The sequence below is a fragment of the Neomonachus schauinslandi genome, chromosome 9 (assembly GCF_002201575.2).
Source record: "Neomonachus schauinslandi chromosome 9, ASM220157v2, whole genome shotgun sequence".
Taxonomy (NCBI): Eukaryota; Metazoa; Chordata; class Mammalia; order Carnivora; family Phocidae; genus Neomonachus; species Neomonachus schauinslandi.
In genome coordinates this window covers 131,856,245-131,875,749 of record NC_058411.1, presented here as the reverse complement: position 1 = coordinate 131,875,749, position 19,505 = coordinate 131,856,245, and the positions used below count along the sequence as shown (strand labels likewise).

At 47.2% G+C, this 19,505-nt stretch overlaps 1 pseudogene; it reads right to left on the bottom strand.

The window, feature by feature from the left end:
* Nucleotides 1–1,830: 1,830 nt before the first annotated feature.
* On the bottom strand, nt 1,831–18,624 carry LOC110572187 (annotated as a pseudogene).
* Between the last annotated feature and the right edge of the window lie 881 nt (nt 18,625–19,505).

The window sequence follows — 19,505 nt, the reverse complement described above, 5'->3', positions numbered from 1 at the left end:
TTACCGCAGTAAATGCAATCTTTATAAGAGTGGGGAGCTATCTATTTTGCTCTTTGATGCATTCTTCTTGCTTAGTAATATTTATTGATTGAAATGATGAATTAACCAAAAAAATGTACACTTGCTATTCTTTTTTTTAAGACTATTTATTTATTTGAGGGAGAGGGAGAGAGCGCAAGTGGGGGGAGGAGCCGAAGGAGAGGGACAAGTAGACTCCACACTGAGTGCAGAGCCCGACATGGGGCTGGATCTCACAACCCTGAGATCATGACCTGAGCCCAAAGCAAGAGTCGGATGCTCAACTGACTGAGCCACCCAGGTGCTCCTATGCTTACTATACTATAGAAATGCTTACAACTTAACAGTATATTTTGAACAGCTTTCCATTTCAACAAATACACAACTACCATATCCTGTAAGCTTCCCCTTCCATCACTTAGGTATACCATAACTGATTTTGATAAGGAAAATCTGTGTCCTAAGATGGCCAACCGAGCCATCCTTGCCCTGGGGCTCTTCCGGGTCCTTCTCCCTGCCCCGCTTCGTGCACGCACCAAAAGTGCCCAGTATGTGGAAGTAGAAGTGTATCAATTGCCCCCTTTGTGCTCAGGGCTCAGACCTTTGGAGTCCACTCTCCTCTGAGCCCGCCAGCATTAAATAAACCTCCGCTCCTCCAAGATCTCTGAGGGCCCTTGGTTCTTCCATCAGGCCATCCAGTCCAGGTTCCATAACATTTGGTTCCCTGACTGGGAAACCCAACCACGCTGGCCCATTGTTGCCACTGGTTTGGGGAAATGGCGGGATGGTGATGGAATGAAGGATCATAACAGAGAAGGCACACCCTGCCTAATTTTCGGCAGTCTCCCACCCTGGTCGCCTCGGGCTGGCTCCACTCCGCTGTTCCCGTTGGACTCGAGGAGACTTGGCAGGTGAGGACCTAGTCCCGATGTCGGATTCCGGTAAGGCCTGGGGCCCCAGGACCCAGACAGGCCCACCCCCATTGGGGTGGAAGGGGAGCCTGATCACCTCCCAGAGACCTCTTAGAGGTCTCCCAGGTAGGGATTCCGAGGGAGGGAATGTAATAACTTCTGGAGTGTGAATGTATGAGTGAATGCGCAGTCCGACCTGGCTTGCTCAAGCAGACTGATTCTGTGACTCCACGGGTGGGCACCCTTAAGGTCCCCAGAAGCCTACTGAGTCTGAGTGGGCCCGTCTGTGATTCCGTGGTGAACGGCATATGGTCTATGGTGGCATTGGACTAGTTTCCGATCGTAAGTCACAATGCTGAGACTGTTACGGCTAAGCCATCTGATTGGTCTCCTCATCTCAGGAGGCACCCCCCCTCCCACTTTGTCTGTCTCTGCGCCACCGCACATGGGGACATCACCGTGGGGTCAGGGCAGGGTAAACCTGCGGTTCTAGAGACCATGATCAAAAATTTCAAGAAGGGGTTTTTGGGAGACTATGGAGTCAGGATGAACCCCGGCAAGTTGAGAATGCTATGTGAATTGGAATGGCCCACCTTTGATGTCGGGTGGCCTTCAGAAGGGACATTGGATGTCCCAGTGATTCATCGAGTATGGCGAGTCATAACAGGAGAACAAGGACACCCTGACCAGTTTCCGTACATTGACTCCTGGCTAGGAATTGCTCAGACCCTTCCCCCCTGGGTGTGATTCGCTTGCAATAGGCAGGGAGAGGCCAGGGTCTTAATCGCCTCATCCAAACGACTTAAAGAAAATCAGCAAAAGCCCCAGTCTCCACAAATCCTAGCCAGAGATCCTGAGAATGAACTGAACCTGTCCCCACTGTACGTACCCCCAAGACCGTCTACACCTGGCTCTTCAGCTCCAGACACTCTGTCACCATCAGTTTCACCAGCACCCCCAGGCCCAGAGGATCCACCGGCACCCCCGGGCCCAAAGGATCCACTTTCTCCAGGGCCAGCAGCCAGGCTGCGCCCCAGGCTGGGCGCAAGTGCCCTCCAAATGCTGGTACGAGAGACGCAGGAACCCGAGAGCCGTGCTGAAGATGGGACGGTCCAACCTGGCCGTTCCATGATGTATTATCAGCCCTTCTCCACCACCAACCTCCTCAACTAGAAACATAACACCCCATCCTACTCTGAGAAACCACAGGCCATGGTAGACCTCATAGAATCCCTCTTCCAGACTCATCGGCCAACCTGGGAAGACTGCCAACAGTTACTCCACACCCTGTTTAACACAGAGGAAAGGAGGAGAATAATGAAAGGTGCACAGCTGTACCTGGAAGAGCATGCACCAGCGGGAGTCATCGACCCTGCTGCCTGGGTTAACACGGCCGCACCCGAAGAGCGCCCAGCATGGGACTTCACCACAACCGAGGGACAGGCCCACATCCGCTGGTACCAGGAGGCCCTCCTCTGGGGAATCCGGGTAGGAGCTAAGAAACCCATGAACATGACTAAGGTATCCTTGGTCACTCAACAACCAGGGGAGTCCCCCGGGGACTACTATGAAAGACTATGTGAAGCCTATAGGATATACACTCCATCTGACCCCGAGGCACGGGAAAGTGAACAGATGGTAAACACCTCCTTTGTGGCTCAGGCTGCCCCAGACATCAGAAAAAAACTTCAGAAACTAGAGGGTTTTGCCAGGATGAGCATCATCCAACTAATAGAGATTGCCAATAAGGTCTACATGAACAGGGAGGTCGCAGCTGAACGGGAAGCCGGCAAAAAGATGAAAAAGAAAGTCAGCCTCCTCGCCACCGCCCTGAAAGAAAAGGACAACACAAAGATGGGGAGACCCCCAACCACTGAAAGGGGGGAAGCCCAGAACCCCCTTGGCAAGGGCTCAATGTGCCTACTGTAAAGAGAAAGGGCATTGGAAAAATGAATGTCCCAACCGGGGAAAGGTCCAAAAGCCCAGCCACTACAAAGAAGAACCCTGAGAGGAGGACCTCATAGGCCTTGCAGGAATGGACTCAGACTGAGGGGGACCGGGCTCTTTCCTTCTTGGCCCCCATGAGCCCACGGTCAGAATGAAGGTGGGGGGCCAACCAGTGACTTTTATGGTTGATACTGGGGCCGAGCATTCTGTTGTCACCTCCCCAGTGGCCCCTTTCAGCAAAAGGCCTGTGACCATCTCTGGGGCCACTGGGACGTGGGCGATACAACAGCCCTTTTGCCAGGCTCACCAGTGTGAACTCGGGGGCCACAAGGTCCGACATGAATTCCTTTATCTGCCTGATTGCCCCATCCCTCTCCTGGGCCAACTACACTGTTCAAAGGCAAATTCCAGTTGTCTGTCTGGGGTAGGGCTGACATTGGCAATTTAAACAAGATACGCCAGGCAATACAGATCCTGCTGGTCCACTGGCCACACTCTGAACAGCAAGGCTTAGGCATTGTTTCCAAACCTCCTTTATAAGAGTCACCTGGGAGGACCTTGTTAAAAAGGCAACTATTTGGGGGATGGGGTAGCCAGGTGATGGGTATTACGGAGGGCACGTGTTGTGATGAGCACTGGGTGTAATACTATCCGGTGTATGCAAACCCACTGAATCAAAATGGGTGGGATGGGGGGAATATCCCAGAAGCTGTGTGTTTAAAAAAAAAAAATGTGGATGACCTCCTCCTTGCCAGTGACACATGAGAAGATGGCACAAAAGGCACCAAGGCCCTCTTACAGCTCCTGTCAGACTCGGGATGCTGAGCCTCATGGAAGAAGGCATAAATCTGCCAACTACAGGTCCGATACCTTGGTTTTCTCCTCACCTAAGGGAAAAGAGAACTAGGGCCAGAGAGGAAAATGATCATCATCTCCCTGCAACAGCCCCAGACAAAAAGGGGCCTATGAGAATTCCTGGGGGCTTCAGGATTCTGCCGCATCTGGATCCCTGGGTTCTCAGCAATAGCAAGACCCCTTTATGATCTCTTAGGGGGACCAGATCGAGAAACCCCTGCCTGGACTGAGGAAGCAGAAGCCGCTTTCGCAGAGATAAAGACCGCCCTGGGGCCGGCTCCAGCCCTGGGCCTACCAGATGTAGAAAAACCCTTCAATCTCTTTGTGCATGAAAAGGAAAAAATAGCACTTGGGGTACTCACCCAGACTGTTGGGCCCTGGCAACGGCCAGTTGCTTACCTGTCAAAGAAGCTGGACCATGTGGCAGCAGGATGGCCACTGTGCCTCAGGCTGCTGGCAGCCACAGTCCTCCTCATCAAGGAGGTGGACAAACTTACCCTGGGGCAAGAACTTAACTGCACAGGGACACCGCTTCCTTTCCAACTCTCGGCTAGCACAATACCAAGGGCTCCTCTGCGAAAACCCACGGGTCACCCTCGAAACAGTAAGGACATTAAATCCAGCAACCTTTCTCCCCACGGAAGAGGGGGAACCAGACCATGACTGCTCCGAGATGACTGATGAAGTCTACGTGAGCCGTCCAGATCTGCGGGACCTAGAAGAGGGTGCCTGGAAAGCGGGTTATGCAGTAACCACAGCCACTGAGGTCCTAGAAGCTAAGGCATTACCAGCCGGATGGTCAGCTCAATGGGCTGAATCATATGCCTTAGTCGGAGCCCTCACCCTCGGGGAAGGCAAGCGAGTCAACGTCTATACTGACCCTTGGTCTGCCTTCGCTACTGTACATATACACGGAGCCATCAACAAGGAAAGGGGCCTCCTAACTGCTGCAGGAAAAGCTATCAAGAACAAGGAGGAGATGCTGAGACTCCTCAAAGCCGTCTGGCTTCCAAAGGAAGTAGCAATCCTGCACTGTAAGGGACGCCAGAAAGGAGATGACCCCATACCGCAGGGAAATTGTCTGGCAGATGAGGCAGCCAAGACCACAGCCAGTGAGGACATGGACAGAGCCCCTTCCCTCACCATGGCCCTCACACCCCCAGAAGAAGTCCCTCTGCCCAGTTACACTAAAAAGGAAAAGGAATGGGCCCTGGCTGAGGGGGCCACCCTGACTGAAAAGGGATGGTGGATGATGCCAGACGGGCGCATCTTTGTTCCAACAGCAACTGGAGGGCATCTAGTCAAGGAACACCACCGACTCACTCATCTGGGGAGAACTACACTACCACGTCAGTCAGCACTACCACGTCAGTCAGCTGCCAGCACTGTGCCGAGCAACGAGTGAATGGTGCATAACGTACTAAAAATAATGCTCAGTCTGCACCATGGCCCCCGCCAGGTGTCCAGAGGATGGGAGCAACCCCCTTCAAATATCTAGAGGTAGACTTCACAGATGTGCAGCCGAGCAGGCGTTTCAAGTATCTCCTAGTAATAGTATGCACAGACTCTGGGTGGGTCGAAGCCTTCCGGATCAGGACGGAGCAAAGCTGGGAAGTAGCTAAAGTCCTCTTGCGGGAGATCGTGCCCCGGCTCGGCCTGCCATTAACAATCCATAGTGACAACGGACCCGCATTTGTGGCAGACATTGTACAAGTCTTGACCAAATCTCTCAAGATCACCTGGAGACTCCACACTGCTTACCGGCCCCAAAGTTCAGGGAAAGTAGAGCGAATGAATCGCACCCTCAAGGGAACCTTAGCAAAGTTTTGTCAGGGGACTAACCTCCCGTGGCCGGATCTGTTACCCCCAGCTCTCCCGCGTGCTCGCTGCATGCCTGGGACATCAGGTTTCTCCCCATTCAAATTAATATATGGCCAGCCTCCCCCGTGCTTGGGAAGCCTTTCAGGAAACTTGCATTAGGTTCGAGATAAAGGGATAAAGGAGCAGCTTCAGGCCCTGGGGCCACCCTAAATAAATTACAGAAATACACCTTTGAGAGGGCCCTAATCTCCTTAGGGTCTCAGGTACACTCCTCCCAGACAGGGGACTCAGTTTGCATCAAAGATTGGAAGAAAGAAGAAAGCTCATCATTTGGACGAGGAGCTGCACCAGTGGAGAGTCCAGCCAGACTTCATGAACCCACTCCGGCTTCACCTTTGATGAGACCCCACTGACTGATGGACACTTGCTCACTGTGGTCCCTGGCTCTCATTGGCGTGATTTCCCTCATCTTAGGAGTCGGACTCTACACTGTTGCCTCTCCTGACTGGACTTTCCCCCAGAGGCTTCTACCTAAGGTCATAGATCCCACTTTTACTGGCCCTCTGCTGTCTACTCCTGAGTGCGTTTCACCATGGTTTTCCTGGCCCCAGTCAGTCCTGGTCTTCTGCTACCTGGTGTGCTGTTAAGTTTATGATTAAGTCAGTGTCTGCCCCAAGCCTTGCAGTCAACCCTCAGAGTCAAACAGAATGATGCCCTCTAAGCTAGGTATTTAAAGGGGCATCAAAGGGGGGAATGATAAGGAAAATCTGTGTCCTAAGATGGCCGACCGAGCCACCGGGAGAGTCCCAGTCCTTGCCCCGGAGCTCTTTCGGGTCCTTCTCCCTGCCCCGCTTCGCGCACCCGCCAAAAGTGCCCAGTATGTGGAAGTAGAAGTGTATCAGTTGCCCCCTTTGTTTGTGCTCGGGGCTCAGACCTTTGGAGACCACTCTCCTCTGAGCCCGCCGGTGTTAAATAAACCTCTGATCCTCCAAGATCTCTGAGTGCCACTTGGTTCTTCCATTGGGCGATCCAGTCCAGGTTCTGGAACAATTTAATCAGCTCCTGCTGTTGGGATATTTAGAGACCACCCTTACATAAAGACACCTTTGCATTCTTCATCATTTCCTAGCATACATTTGTGCAGGTGAAGTAATGGAGGATATATGTGGGTTTCCGAGGTTTGCTATGTAGAGAAGAACTGACTTCCAGAAAAATGGCAACTCTTTCTCTTCCTCCGATGGGGTCCGGGTAGTCGGGGTAGGAAACAAGATCTATCGTAACATTATTTTGCCAATTGGATGCACTAAAAATGCACTCACTGTATCACTCACTGAATCTCACTGTTTCAATTCACATTTTTAAAAAGTTACCAGTGGTGTTCAATATTTTAGATCTGTTGGCCATTTGTATTTCTGTCTTTTATCTTTTTCTAATGGCCTGTTCACCAACTTGTCCCCTTTTCAGAATGAGCTTCATCTGCATGTGTTATTTCTTGGTGATCAGTTTCCTCTTGCCTCCTCTGAGGCACACATTCAGGTGGGAGAACCTTTGCAGGAAGGAGGGAAATTGATTCTTGCCATGCACGCCAAGCTCCCAAGAGGCCCTGTCCTTCCTCCCATTAGAGTATAAATTGGACAGTGCCGATGCTCGATGCTCGATGAAACGTGCATTTGCGAAGAAAAGTCAACTGTGACTAAGAGGCCGGGATTATCCAACCCTGGTCAGGGGTGCATCCCCCTTTCAAAGGCTGCCAATCCCTTACAAATTGCTTTGGAATGACAATAGGGCCCTCCCACCTTGTGCAAAGCTGGGGCATTAGCATCTTCATCGGAACGAAGGCATCCGATTCTCCACTCTGCAGGGCTACGCAGAGCTAACCGATGGGTATCCATTAGCAGATTCGGTGGGGTCTAGAGATGCCTTGCTGGGTCTTTGTGGGGCATTTGGAGCGACTTAGGCTTTATGGTAAGATGCAAGCAGGCAGCCTTCCTTGCGCGGCTGACCCGCGAGCAGGTGGGCAGTGCGGGCCACCCTTTGGGCCAGGCCACCATCACTCCTGAAATTAAAGCGGCAGACTGAAACTGACCTGGGAAACCCACACTGAAGGGGTGGTAAATAATGGGTAAGTAATGGCCATGACCTTTTGGTCACCAGTCTTTCATTTTTCTGCTCTTTCTCCAGGGAGGGGATGGCTTTCGGAGGAGTGATTCGTTCTTACGTACATTTCCTGGAGAAGTTCCCAGAAGAACATCGGGGCCCTCAAACCCACTGATCTTTGCTGAGTGATGATGGAGATGTAGCCTGGGTCCCCACACACAGCTGAGGGAGGGGACTGATACCCCAAACCAGGGCTTCTGGAACAGTGGTTGGCTTTTCAGAAAGCTTGAGGTTCATTGTCAACTAACAGGCTGTTCCTTACTCTGGAGGGTTTCTCTTTTTGTATGTGTGTGTGCATCCATATATGTGCCCGAGTTGAAGTGCTTTTCTTAAAAAGTGCTAGTATAAAGTAGTTGTTTTAAAAATATCCTTTCTTGGCACAATAAAGAGCTAACAAATGTGTATGTATTTCTCCATTTTTTTTTTTTTCAAAAAATCTGTGAACTCCCCAAATCGTTGGATCTACTGATTTCAGGGAGAGGCTCTCCATGGAATTGTGCCTATGACATTCTGTTTTAATGGGAAGCTTGGGAGACGTTTTGCAGTGAGCCTCAAAAGAATGACACCAAGTCATTTCAGTTGCTGAGGAGGCCTTTTCCTTACCCACCGTGGGAACTAGGGTTCCTCCAGCGTCACTCTGAGTGCTGCCAAATTCAGATTGGGCCTCGCCTTGGCCCCTGGGCCAGCACAGCTGTGGGAGGTGGCCCTAGGGTGGGTGATGGTGCGAGGTCCTCTGATCACGGGCCTGAGAAGATTCTGGAAGGGAAACCAAGGAGAGAAAGTAAGAGCAGTGTCTTCTCAATGACTATTTCTCTGCCTTTCCTTCCCTACCTCCCAGCTTCCTCAGATGGCTTAGTTTTAGGAATCTTGGGGCCTCCAGGGAAATTTTATGTAGCGGAAGTTAACTTGCCTGTTTTTAAATAACCAGGGTCTGGACATCGGATTTTTAATTTTAGAAAATTCCAAAAATAAGGCATAAAGATAAATATAAGTAAATCGAAGCTTCCCGATTTTTCTTGCTGTTGGAAAAGCACGATAGAGCTTTCGGAGGCCAGAGATGGAAAACAGAATCAGTTAAATGGATACAGAAGGACAACAGGCAGGGGTCCCCTTGTCGCCCTCCATGTCATCATCCTTGCTAATTCTCAGCGCAGGAGACTTCAGGGGTATTATTACGAGATAAGAGGCCAGCCTCATATTCCTGGGAGAACAATTCCCTCCGGTCTGCAGGAAGGTCTTGGATTTGACCTACGGCTTCTGTGTCACAAGGGCTCAGTGATTGCAATTCAGTAACAGAACAGTCCAAGCTCGCTCTTCCTTCCCCCTCTCCCTCACTCCCAAAGATAACCTCAATTTCTTTGCAATTATATTTAAGCAGCAATCTTATGAGATACCAGAGGCAAGGCTGGAATCCACATTCACTGTGTTTTGGCCAACTCCCCTGCGTGCTGTATTATACGTGGATAAGCACAGCCTGGTGCTTCGTGGCGCTGAGTCAGCCCTAAAGAGACCCCATGGTTTGCTTTTCTGCCCACCTCGGTGGCTTAGCTTGTTTTCATACTGTAGAGCTCGGGGTGGGCGGGAGGTCGGGGTGGGGTGCGGGTGTTGCGCTTTTGGAGGACAGAAGGGCATAGGAAATGTAATTTTACAATCATTGTAAAGGCAGCAAAGGAGATCTCACAGCTGGTGTGGAAAAAAGCACCTGGGATACACAGCTGGCAACATTTTCCCCAGAGGGCCGGGTGGGGCAATGTATGCCCCACAGAGGGGGTCTGGGCACAGCTCAAAGGGGCTCAGTCCCGGGGCAGGTGGACTTCTGCAAGGGGTAGGCGGGGGAGGAGGATTCTCAAGTTCAACAGGAAGGTCTGCAGCCGCCTGTTAACTGCAGAGGAACTGGTGGGAAAGCCCTTGGGGCAGGCGGAAGTGGCAGGGAGTCTCCCAGGACAGCAGGTGGAAGATCGCCTTCAGTGAAAGAATATCCAGGGAACCCGAGGGTCGGGGCTTCAGAACAGTAGAGACCCCTGGTCCCCGGGAAGACAAACTAGCCAGAAGTCACGGCCACTTCTAGATGATTAAACATTTTGCACACTTTTACATCAGTTTGAGCGCTTTTCTTTTCTGACTGAAAAGTAGGCATAATAGAAAAATCTAAAATTAAATTTTGTAAATGGATTTGTGAAATTATAACCCCATCTACATATAACTGAAAAATGGCACTTAGGTGTGTGAGGTGAGTCATGTGCTCTGGGAAATGCTTGGTGTGTGTGTGGATTGCTGGGTCCTCTGCAGCCTTCTCCAGATGCCCGGGGTATACTGCCTATCAAGGGAATCAGTAGACTAGAAGTTCAAAAAATCAGGTCCCTCCCCCACTAGGTTTAATGATGGAAATAGAAGAGCTTACAAATCCATGTCTTCAGCCCAGATTCAATCCTTATTTTGAACACTCATATCCAAATACTCTGGGCTACGTGAATGTTTTGTAGGCAAAAGTCAACATTGCCAGACCGAATTCTATTCTGGATTCCTCCCTCTTCTTTCCTCCTTCCTCCCCCTGTCTCACTGGTCGCCACGTTTGGCCCATTTTACTTCCTAAAGCCTTTCTGGAATCCCCCACGCCCACCCCTCTCTGTCTGTTGGCTCTCAAGGACCCCAGTGGCCGTTATCCAGGACTATTGGAACCCCTTCCAATAGCAACCCTTCAGAAATGCCCATTTTGCCCCCCCACTCCTGTGCTTAACACCCTACCCCATGACATGATGCTCAGCATCAGTAGTCATTAGGGAAATGCACATGGGAATCTCGAGACACCACTACACACCTGTCAGGTTGGTGAACATAAAACTAGTGACATCACCAAATGATGGTGAGGACACAGCCAAGCTGGATAGCTCATACGTTGCGGGTGGGAATGTAGAATGGACCAGCTCTGAAAAAGATTCTGGAAACCCTCTGGAAAACTGTTGGGCAGTTTCTTAAAAAAACAAACATGCAACTACCAGAGAGCCCAGCAAGTGCGCTCCTGAGCACTTACCCCAGAGAAATAAAAACTCATGTTTACCCAGAACCCTATACTCAAACGTTCAGAGCAAATTTATTCATAATAGCCCAAACTGTCCTTCCATAGCCCAGATGTCCCTTAGTAATAGGTGGTTAAGCAAACTGGGACACATCCATGCCACAGAGCATTACCCAGGAACAATAAGGAGCCAACCACTGATACGTGTATTACATTGGATGCATCTCCAGGAAATTATGCTGGGTGCAAAAGACCAAACCAAGAAGGTATGTATGAAGGAGATGAAAGTATGATTCCATTTATATACCATTCTTGAAATGATAACATTTTGTAAATGGAGGACAGGGGTTTGGGATTGGGGGCAGGGTTGGAGGGGTGTGGCGTGATTATAAAAGAGCAGCATAAAGGATTCTTGCGGTGTTGGGACTGTTGCGTAGCTTGACTGTGGTGGTGGATACCTGAACCCACATGGGGATAAAATTGCATAACTAACACACACACACATACACACACACACACACATGTCCAAGTACAAGTATCTGAATATGTTAATTGTATCAGTGTAAATATCCTAGTTGTGATATTTTACCAGAGTCTTGCGAAAAATTATCAGGGGAGAAACTGGGTAAAGTATAAGATTTTTTTTCTTTCTTTTTTTTTAATATTAAAAAAAATTTTTTTTTAAGTAATCTCTACACCTAACTTGGGGCTCAAACTCATAACCAAGATCAAGAGTTGCACGCTCTACTGACTGGAGCCAGCCAGGCATCCCAGAAATTTTTCCATATTATTATAACTGTGAATCTATAATGAGCTCAATTAAAAAAACTGTTAAAATGTGAAAATGTATTTGTATTAAAATTTATTTTGGTATGGTGAAATATACATAACATGAAATTTACCACCATAACCCTTCTTAAGTGTACAGTTCTGGGGCATTAAGCACATTCACATTGTTGTGTACCTATTACCACTCCATCTCCAGAAATTCTGCATCTTCCCCAACTCACACTCTGTACCCATTACATACTAAGCTCCCATTCTCCCTTCCCCCATACATTTAAAAAAACCCCACTAAACCCTCCTGAGCATCTCATCACCCACAGCTCGAGCTCTGTCAGTGTCCTTGAGCTGCCCTTGCTCTGCAGGCTTATCTGCCCACAGTCCCGTGAACCCCGTCTTGTCTTATCCCATCCTTGTTGGGACACTGCCTCTCCACCTTGCAGATTCTGTTTCAGGGTCCTTCCGAGGTCTGGGAGGAGGCCAATGTGTTCTCATGGTCATAAGTTTTTGTAAATTTGCAAAAATAAAATATTTTCACTGCAATCAGAGCCACCTCGGGCATTTCTTGTCCTTGTCCCCCCTCTGCCCCTGCATGCCTAAAGTTGTTGACGGCTTCCTATGTTGTATCTGTTCCATGTCTTCTTTTCAGGTTGGCTAAGCTTGGATTTTTCTTTCAGGAGTTTGTCATGAGAATGCCCACGATGAAGCTGTTCGAGCCTTGCAGTGTAGGATGTGTCAAGAGCTCTAAAATATATTTTCGAAGACTTGGAAGAGGAGATCGAATATAAAGGAGAGGCACAAAGCTTATGCAAAAAGTTGATAAGCCTTCAGTATGCATTTTTCTCAGAATTTGGAAGGATGCTTTGGAACACTTCAACAAAAGAAGTGAGAAATCACAGACTCTTAATTTGGATGAAAATGAACCTATTGTGTCCTCTTTAAATTTATTAAAGAACTGAGAGCAACATAAGTATAGAGAAATTGGATCCCTATGTTGTACACCCGAAACTAGTGTAACATTGTGTGTCAACTCTACTCAAATGAACAAATAAAAAATAATAATGTAAAACCAGACAAAAAAGAACTGAGAGCAAATTCAGGTGAACTTAATGGATTATACATAAAATGTGATTTAAAAAAAACCCCATGAAATCAATAGAAATCATTCTGACATTAAAAAATTATAAAACTTTTTAAAAGATATGTCAAAGGCAGAAATTCATTGAGCAAAATATTCTATTTCTAATGGAAGTGATGACTAAGCCCTCAGATTTTTTTATAACTAGATTAGTTAACTAAGAGGGGTCAATCATTTGAACACATTGGGAAAAGATTTAAGTTTCTTGCTGATTTGTCCCCCAATTTTTTTGATAACTAGATTAGTTAACTAAGAGAAGTCAATCATTTGAACAACATTGGGGGAAGATTTAAGTTTCTTGCTGATTTGCCCCCAAATTTGTTGTTGTTGACATCAACAACATAACTTAAACTTCTAACACATACTATAACAAGGGAATCGACAACAAACTGGTTAATGAGTTTCATCAATTCAGAGAATTTGAAGACTACAAGATTAGTCACTGCTGAAGAAAACTTGGAATACCCTGAAATCTCACAGCTCATATATAAACCTTCAGAGGTTTTCTCAGATTTAACAGCAATCCTGAAATTTACATGACCACGTGAGAAATTAGCAAGAAGTGCAAAGAATTTGTTCTGAACTATTAAGAACAAAAATAGTGGTCTATCCACCACTTCAGGGGAAGGACTACATTATCCATTTTCTCTGTAAAAAATATTGCATTGTCATAGGAAGAGGCAATCAAAGAGTGGGCAGGACAAATATATAGGGATAAAAGTCTGGTGGATCAGGTAGATCATTAATGAAATGATTGTGTTTCTTTCTTTTTTTTTTTGGATCACGTAATGTTTGCAGTAGTTCATCAACTTTTAAAAATTTGCGGCGTGGTGTTTTCTTGTGTTAAGTGAATATTCATTTTGGCACCTAATTTTGTGTTCATAACTTTGTATTTGAAAGGACACTCTCCAGATTACATTAGCCTCAGGCCCCACAAAATCTGGATCTACGCACACCCCACTTCTCTGCTCACCTATCTTGGCGGCATAACTCCCAGGCACGTTCTAAGACTTCTGTCTCATATTGTCCCTCCTAATACCTTAAAAAAGCAAACCCTGAAAAGCTTTTGTACATGCTTTTATTCTCCCTACTATAAACAGTATCAGATGATGGAAAGGACCCATACTCAGGCCCCTGCTGCCTGCGTTTGAATTCCAACAACTGGCCTGGTAACTTTGGGACCTCAGGCAAATCCCTTATGCTCTACAACTCAATACTTTCTTCTGGAAACCAGGGATAATAGTTACATACCTTAAAGTTACATACCTTGTGATGGTAGTGATTTTAAAAGGCCTGGCTGTGTTCTCAGTACCTAGCGAGGTGTCTGGCAGAAAGACTGGCATGCAGTAGGTGCTCAATAAAGGTCAGGTTAATTTGAATGGCTGGACTGCTTGCAGAGTGGCTGAGGTCCATGGCCTCATAGGGTGTGACCTTCCCTAAATTTCTCTCTCTAGTCCTGGATTTCGTAGATATGAAACAATGGTTTCCAAACTGAGATCTTCCTAGTTCCCAAATCCTGTGAGTTAGTAAGCATAAAATAATATGTGATTTTATCACTCACTAGAGTGAATGTTCAGTGAAGCTCAATTTTAGTTCTCTTGATACTTTCTGGATTTTTGCTCTTGACTCTGATTCTTCAAATAGTTTCTGTAAGCAAAAAGGATATAAATAGAAACAACATCCCAACTCCAGACTTCGTGATTACAAGCTCCTAGTAATCTTATTATTAGTAGTTGTCAGTCTTTAACATCTTTATTTTCCTTCCCTTTAGGGGTATCCATAGTAACTTGCATTTTTATAAATCTCTAGATTCTGGAGGTATGTGTTTGTGATAGTTAATTTTGTGTGTCCACGTGGCTAGGTTATGGTGTCCAGTTTGGTGAAACACTAGTCTAGATGTTGTTGTGGGGATATTTTTTAGATACGATTAACATCTGCAGTCAGTTGACTTTAAAGAAAGTGTCCTCTATAATGTGGGGGGGCCTTATCCAACCAGTTGAAGGCCGCCGTGTGGAAAATCAGATTTAGGAATACGAAAGAGTTCTGTCTCTGCACTGAAATATAGAAACCCTGCTTGAGTTTCCAGCTTGTTGGCCTGCCCAGCAAATTTTTTGCTAGCCTCCACAATCACGTAAGCCGATTTCTTAAAATAAATCTCTGCTTGTATATATCCGGTTCCGTTTCTCTGGAGGACCATGACTAACACAGCACTCAAATAGGTCAGCTCACAACATAGGAGGAGCATGCATGCATTTATTGGTTCATCTAGGCAGTAATAACTTACATGTATATAGCATTCTGAAGGGCATTGGACATGATTTGTAAACTATCACAGAAAGCACGATGGACTCATACTCTATGGTTCCCTGAAAATGCCCCGTAGAATCTCATTAAGCAACAAAGAAATAAATATTATAGGAGCTTAGAGACATACTGTAGGTTTGGTTAGACAAAGGACCCCTTTCTAGGAACTCCAGAGTCTACACTCCTTCCAGGTTGAAGATGAGACATTTAGCCGAATGTTCCAAAAATGAGATCCTGACCCATGCTACAGCAGAGATGGACCTCAAGGCTGTTATGCTGAGTGAAATAAGCCAGTCGCAAAAAGACAAATACTGTATGATTCCACTTGTAAGAGGTGCCTGGAGTAGTCAAATACATAGAGGCAGGAAGGATGGGGTTTGCCAGGGGCTGGGGAGGGGAGGAATGGGGAAGAGTTTGGGATGATGAGAAAGTTCTAGAAACTGATGGTGGTGAAGGTTGCATGACACTGTGAATGCACTTAATGCCACTGAACTATATGCTTTGAGATGGTGAACATTGGTAAATTTGGTAAAAATGGTACATTTTACATTATATGTATTTTATTACCACCCCCCTCTCCCCACCCAAAGCTGCACAAGCTTTTCTAGGGCAACGAGTCTGGGAACTTGACATTGAGACTACCTCACCGTTCCAAAAGTCAACTTTCCATTCTTTGGCCCCTAGCTTACCCTGCACCCATCTGTTTCCCCAGCATTACCATCTCAAGGCACTCATTTAGGCAAGAATGTGGCCACAACCAGGACAAACCCATCGGTGCCTGGAAGGACAAAATGGTAGTAGCACTGGGAAGCAGAACAAGGTAAGCCAGGAGAGTTGGTGGAGAACCTTCCTTCAAGCCACAGCACCCCAGATCCTGCCTTCCTATCCTCTCCACCAGTCTTCTTGGAGTGTGAGGACAGCAGTGTCTGGGGGGAGATGAATGCCAGACCCGCCTGGGCTTCTGAGACCACACTCCCCCATCTGTAAGGGTGGGGCCCAGCCTTCTCTCTGTCACCAAGCTGCCACCTCCACCATCAGGCAGTTGGGACAACCATTTCCGGGGCACCTCATTCTCACCTCCTTGGAGGGCCAGGGGAAACTGGAGCCTGCAGCCTTCCTCCTGGGAGACAAATATGGCGGCCGTGGGAGATGGAAGGTCAAGACGGAAACGTAGGGCAGATCCCCAGGGACCTGCTGTCCTCTCGGCCAGCCCTCTGCTGCTGGCCAGGGCCGGAGCCACATCTTCCTGCACGCTTCTCACTTCTCCCAACTAGAAATGTTGCCCTTGAATCAAGACAGTGGTTAAATACCTCTAAATAATTAATCGTTCTCTTGAATTGGTGTTCTCTGCCTACTTATGCTTTTCGGGTTGCTTTTGCTTGTCTTTTTCCCTTTTTGATTCAAAGGTGGTATTAATAATTTATGAGCAGACGTGTGGTCACATACACTCATGCTCACACACAGAGGGAGAGGAGTCCCCCACCCTCCTTTACTCTGCATGTCAAAATCAATACGAGGCAAGTTAGAGCCTCCAACATCAGGCTCTTTCCTGCTCCTTGTGGAACAGAAATGAGGGTCAAGTCTATGTATAGGTTTGGCCTGAATCAAGCTCAAGAGCTTTTTATTCTGTTCAACAACGTTGACAGGCGCTGGGTCCCAAGAGACTTTAAATAGAGCAATAATACATTCTGTGACAAAGAGCACCGAGGGGGAGAAATTAGGAAATGGAAAATGGAATGTTATTTTTTATTCAGCTAGGACTTCAGAAGAGGGGGAGTAAGGGAATCTAATAAGTTGGTACCAGGAGGCAGGGTTGCTGGAGGAGAAGACTCTGGAACATTTGCAGTCCCTGTTACTGAAGTAGTGGCCCCAGAAAAATGCGAAGCAAAGCAGGATTGGACCAGGCACAGGGAATCGCTGGTGAACGTTTTAGGTGGGCCGATAAGGGACATCCCAAGGAAAACAGCAGCATAACTGTGTGTGCAGAATGCCCCATTTACAAAATGACAGATGAAAACTCAGGATTGCTCTGAGAAGGGGAACAAGAACGGGGGACGGGACAGGCAGGAGATTCACTGTTACCAGGAATGTTTCAGAACCTTGAATATTTGTGGCACTTTTGTGTATTACTTTCCTACAAAAACCAGGAAACAGATACATAAAGACACGAGTACACGAATTGGGGGCAGATTTAAAGAGGCTTACTTGTGGTGAATGAAGAGAAGTTAGAAACGCACAGATTGTGAGAGGACCTTTCTCTGGTCTGTACATATTTTGACAAAATAAGTCTTATAAAGATGTAAATCAGAGTTCCTCGAGGCGGCACCATACCACGTGACTTTGTCAGTCAAAGATGGCAGGATACCAGCCGTTTCACATGGTCAGACCCAGGATTTCTCCATTTTGGCACTGTGGACAATTCGATACTATTTTGTTGCGTTGTGGGGGCTGAACTATGTGTTCTAGGATGTTGAGTGGCAGCCCTGGTCTTGACTTACCAGGATGCCGGTGGCACCTCCCCAAGTGTGACAATCTTTGATGTTTTCTATGTCTCCAGCAGGACTGGCAACCCAATTTGGGGGACCCAGTGCAAATCACAATGTGGGGCCTCTTGCACAAAAATTATTAAGAATTTCAAGACTGTGACAGCAGAGCATGAAATCAAGTGTGGGGCGGGGCCCTTCTAATTATGGTGCCCCATTTGACTGTGCAACATACACCCATGAGCCTAACTCGGGTCTCCAGACACTGCCAAATGTGAGAACCCCTGGTTTAATCTAGTAGACTTAGGTCTACTTAAGACATATACTCAGAGTCGTAGAGAAAGTCTATCTTTTTTTTGTTTGACAGAAAATACACATTTATTATAAAATAATGTTTATTTCATGATGAGGGTGGAAGAATAACACTAGGAGCTACTTAAAATGTTCTGGAGCTTGGTCTCTGCGGACTAAGGTGAGAGGCTTTTGCTTACTCTGGGAGCGGAGCGTCCCGAGCCCTCCCTGAGCGCATGGGACAGGTGTGGGACAGGACATATGGGGAGTAAGCAGCTCCGGTCCTGCTGGAAGCCCAAGGAGCCCACATGGTCCAGACAAGATACTCTGGCCATGAGGATCAAAGAGAACTTGAGGGCAGAAGGGAACTGCTTCTGAGAAGGGCCAGGATGGGACAGCCTTGTCCCTCCCGACACTGGAGTGTGGAACAGTCTCTCAGGCTGAAGCCTGATGGTCCTGGTTCAGAAGATGATGCCCAGTGGCCTATGCTCAGTTTGGTGCCCAAATGTCTGTGTGGAGGAAAAGTGGCAACCTTTCCCAGGACAACTTGACCCACTAATTCTTACTGCTGTGATCAAAGACTGGAAGTATCTGTGGTCTCAGCCCATGGAGGGCTGCTGGCTGAAATTTTTGTACTTCCAATCTGGACCATACTGGAGAAAGCTGTCAGGGTGAGAACCTCAAGCAGCACCTCTGAACCACAGAAGAAGAGCAAGATGCTGTTCATGATGGCTCCCGGAGGGGCACGTAGGTCTGCAGTGGCAGATGATAGGAGGCCATCATGGCACATGGGAAGGTCAAGGCCACACTAACACCAAGCGGCATCTTTTGTTGGCAGAGGTTTCCCTTTGTACCAAAAAATAGTTGAATTACTTCAGTTCCAAGGTAAAGGAAAAGCATCACCACATCTAGTACTAGATTGTCTTTTGGATACGGTCGCAGGAGAGTTTTATACAGAAATATGAAGAGTTCCAGCAGGAAACAGGTAACATAATAGCACCTGTTCAGAAAGAACAGGATTTCCAGTGGTGGGGGTGAACCCCAGCCGTTTCCCTCTGGAAACTCACTTCCACGCGCCATCTTCAGTCCCCATGGAAACTGTGTAGGCTGCTACAGCCACTTCCAGAGCCTCTTTTATTTTTTTTGAAAGAATAAAATTGGATGAAGTCTTAAGAAATGGTATAGCAGAACATCAAGTACTAGAAAGTTTGGCTGGCAGCCAAATCTGGCCTGCCATCTGTTTTTGTAAATAAAGTTTTATTGAAACACAACCGTGCTCATTTATTTACATACTGTCTGTGGCCATGTTCCCCTAAGACAGCAGGGTTGAGAAGTTCCAACAGAGACCATATGGACTGCAAAGCCTAAAGTATTTGTTATTTGTCCTTTTACAGAAAAAGTTTGCTGACCCTGTTCTAGATGATTGAGTTTTCAACCTGTGATGATGATAGTGGTGGAACAGAAGGAATTAGCTAGAAGCCTGTGGGTGTGTGATCCTCTAGCCCCTATTATCCACACCAGCTAGAGCAGTTAGGGTTCTTGTTGCAGAGACTGTAGGTAATTACTGTGGCTTATGTAAGGGGAAGAGAATTTATAGGACGGCTATCAAAGGTGCTCAGAATCAGTGGGTGGCTGTATTAATGCATGGAAATCATGTGTGGAACACATGAGAAGTAATGCCTTGGATTCTTTTGGTGTCCAGCTTCTTCACTCAGAGTGCACAGGAGAGAAAATGATCAGGATGGAGCTGTTTGAGTGTTAAAAAGAGCTGTAGACTGAAC